The sequence below is a fragment of the Lissotriton helveticus genome, chromosome 7 (genome assembly GCF_964261635.1).
Source record: "Lissotriton helveticus chromosome 7, aLisHel1.1, whole genome shotgun sequence".
Taxonomy (NCBI): Eukaryota; Metazoa; Chordata; class Amphibia; order Caudata; family Salamandridae; genus Lissotriton; species Lissotriton helveticus.
Window position 1 is genome coordinate 60,632,134 of NC_136068.1, and position 3,920 is coordinate 60,636,053.

General features: G+C 40.9%; 1 pseudogene; it reads right to left on the reverse strand.

The window, feature by feature from the left end:
• Positions 1-2,549: 2,549 nt before the first annotated feature.
• Positions 2,550-3,699, reverse strand: LOC144768040 (epidermal differentiation-specific protein pseudogene; annotated as a pseudogene).
• Positions 3,700-3,920: the final 221 nt, after the last annotated feature.

Genomic DNA, 3,920 nt, shown 5'->3' on the forward strand with positions numbered 1-3,920 from the left:
GTGTGAGCTGGACAGCTGCACCTTGTGGCAGATACATTTATACCCAGGAGCTGCCCCCATGCAGTCAGTGTTCAGACTGGTTCATAGAGAGGGCAGATCCAACAAAAATCCTCTTCTGGCGCTATAACTGGGCAGTTGAGGCAATGTCTTGGAATATGAGGATTGAGGTGAGATGGAGCATTTGAGGCTGTACTTGGGAATATGAGGACCGCATTTGAGAAGAAGATGACTGTTCCGCTAGTCTATTATATTTGCAGCTTTTACATACCATGGCAATCATGGTTAATTTATGGCCGGTAGTATGAGTAACCTTTTATCTGTTTTAATATAAATATTGTTACCACGTTATTATTGTACGTTTTGTTGATGTTGAGTGATGTCACTTTCTGTATTATCATCAGGCCCAAAGGTTGGGTAGAGCAACTTCCTGTGATGATATCAGAGTCAAAGTTCATGTGTGGTAATTTCCCCTGCTTTCATGAGGAGAGAGGTCAAAGTAATTGAAATAATGTTTGCTACCCTGGCACTTTGGTAAACATCCAGTATATCAGTGCTGTGATGGTGACAATAACGTTTTCCAATCCAAAATACTGATCACACAAATGCTTGAAAACTGTTGAAAATTGTGATTTATTTGTTCTCAACCAGAAACAGATATAATCATACAGGAAATGAAAACATTGATCATTGACTAGATTCCCATACTGGAGAAAAACCCACAACAAAAAGTAATCCTTATTTCACACAAATGTACAAAAATGTACTTTGTCTATTTCATTTCATGGGGTGTTATTTGTTTAGATTTAAAAGAAGTACACAAATATTGTACGTAAACCAGCTAAAATGTAATATAATGAGAAAAAATGGCAAACAATCTAAAGTCGAGTAATCCAGTACAGCTGCACTTAAATGTTTCTCTATTCAGAGATATAGCTACCAACGGAGCAGCAGGTGCAATTGCACCTGGGACTAGGATCCAGCAGGGCATTCTGCACCAGAAATATCACTTTTTTTTTTCCACAAAAGGGTGCATTTTTGAGGCTTGCATTTGGGCCCTACGGTGACCTTGTTATGCCACTGTCTCATTGATTGGATGAATATTGACATATGTTAATGTACTTCAGTTGCACCTGCCTGGAACTCATCAAGTGATTCCAGGAAGGCATTAGCCGATTGGCGTGCTCTGCAGCTACACATTCCAATCAAGGGTAGGAAGTGGGCATTCCAGGCATGGTTAGTGATGTTTGTGGGCATTCACAAGTTCTTCTTCTTCCTCTTTCTTGCCTGGAATGAGTTGTAGATCAGCCACGCGAGAAGAGGAATTATCACCTGGACATGTGCTGGGATTGTAGGTTTCCAAGGATGAAAACCAAAAATTCGTAATTGCACAGGGGCTCCTATTCTCTCGGTGTAGAGTGCGCTGCTATGTGTAACACTGCAGAGGAATGGGATATATCTGTGAATGTCACATGACCTTCCAATGATTGGAAATTCTATACCGGGACCATGCATATTCCTGGAAAAATGTAAGCTTTCAAGTAAGATGTAAATCTACAATTGAATGTAGGTGTAAATCTACAAGTACAGCTTTAGGCCCTTCTTTGTGAATTGGTCTCATATTCTTCAAGTGTGATCTTCTGATATTGAAAAGCATAGAGATGGTCCTACTCACCCAGAGACTTATGCTCTTGCTTCCAGTATCTGGCTGATACAAAAACATTGAGCAGGGCACCAGTAATCTAATATATTGTACATCAACTAAAGCCTTTGGGACAGATGTTCGACTCCAGAGAACAGTAACACACAGTCAGAGTATGGATTTGGCTCCTGTCCTGTGGACAGCAGAAGATTAGATGTGCAGCTCTGACAATTGGGTTCTAGGGTATGAATTAGTTTGATTTGCACACGTTTTCAGCAAGTGATCTTTCAAGCAGAGATACTTAGGGGATATATATATATATATATATATATATATATATATATATATATATATATATATATATATATATATATATATATATATACATGTATAGCATGGAGTTATGCCATGTGCTGTACAAAACAGCCATTGTTGCTGCAATGACACAAAATGGCCAGACTATTGTCCTAGCAGAGTTTCTGCTGAGAGCAAACAGACATTGATGCAGCAGTAAACATCAGTAGCAAGGTATGGCACACCGGCAGGCACAAGCAAATCACTGCCGCAAAGCACCTCAAGTGTGCAGTCAGCTTGAAGTGCATCATAAATGCACACTGGCCAATCACAGCACAGCCTTAAGGTATAAAACAACCAGTCTTACATCGGTACCCCAGTGACTGCCATTGAGAGGTAAGAGTATAGCCTTGTCTTTCTGACCCAGTTCGTATATGCCATTGGTTGACATTCTTGTAAGGGGTCAGCGTTCATTGTTAACCTACCAGAAAAACACATTTTATGGCATCGAGCATTAGTTGGGTCCCAGGACGACTCCCTGCTAGCTAATGATCTTTTGTGAAATATCGTGTGTGAAAATGAAAGCGCTAAAAGAATCCTTTAAATATATCTCAGTTTAAAAAAAAAGCACAAATAGCAAATCAATGTTGAGGTATAGCCCCTAACAAGAAGGAGGTGTGGCAGGTACTACTATTTACTAATGGTTTCAGATTGCACATCTATGTAGATATCTGTGCCAGACTCACAGCGGTATGTGCCATATTCAGTCACCGTCTTACTCCCCTGGAAAATTTTCAGCTCCACTGGAACTGAGATGGTAACCTCCTTGCTCATGAAACTGACTGTTATTTTTGAGCGTGGTGGTACCTTCATCGGCACACTTAACTCTGCCTTCTTCCTCGTGGTGACTGCCTCAACCTCATCTTTCTTTACTGAGAAGGTGTTGGACGCCTCTGCTGAAATATTGGCCACTCCTCCCAAGCTAAATTCAGCACCCACCCTGATTGAAGACTCATTGCTGAATTCAAAGCTATGGGAGACATATTTCTCATACTCTTTGCAAGAAGCAGCAGTGAACTCCTGCTCACTATCTGTGTTGTTGACGTAAAAATACTGATCTGCCTGAATGTTCTTTTCACTCTCTATCTTTTTCTTGCCCCACAGAAGTGTGGCGGTCACAGAGGCTTTCCCACGGTGCAAAGGATACACATGGGATACTTGATCGTTGAAACCAATATCACAGTAGTTTGCCAGATATTCACCAGTCCTGGCTACAATATACCTCCCCCCTCTATTTGGATGTTCGTACAGAAGCCAAGCTCCACTCTGGACTCTGTGGGAGGATATCTTATCATTCATGTTTCCAAACATTAGATTGGTCTCTTGAGTCAAAACTGTTTGACTACCAGCGGCATTGGGATGCTCATAGACTGTGATCTTTGGATTGGTCAGGTCATCAGTGATCAGCCTCAGAGAAGATGCCTTGTCATTCATGTCAAGCGAAGGATGTTCTCCCTCCTCTAGAAGAATGAACCCTCCTTGGTAGTTTGGATGCTCGTACATTAGCCATGGCTGCCCCACCACCTTCACAGATGAGATGCAGTCTCCGAAGTTCTCCAATACCAGATTCACAACATCTGCTGTAAATGTTCTACTGAGCCCCTTGAACTGGCCATTTTCATAGACAGTGATGGTGTTCATGGTGATCAGCTATGAAGTTTCCAATGTGTTTTCTGTAGCTGACCCTGTGATCAAAACAACAGCTGGTCAGTGGAGAAACATCATACGTGATTGTGTGAAAACTCACAGCACTGTCTCCTCTTTTTAAAAAGGAAATAAGGTATACTTTGATGTCAATGTTCAATCTATTGTACGATTACTTAGTTAACCTATAAGTTACATAAAACACAAATACCACAGTGTGAGAGAACACAATAAACACTCCTAAAATAATATAACTTTCTTATATGAGAACATATTTTACAGC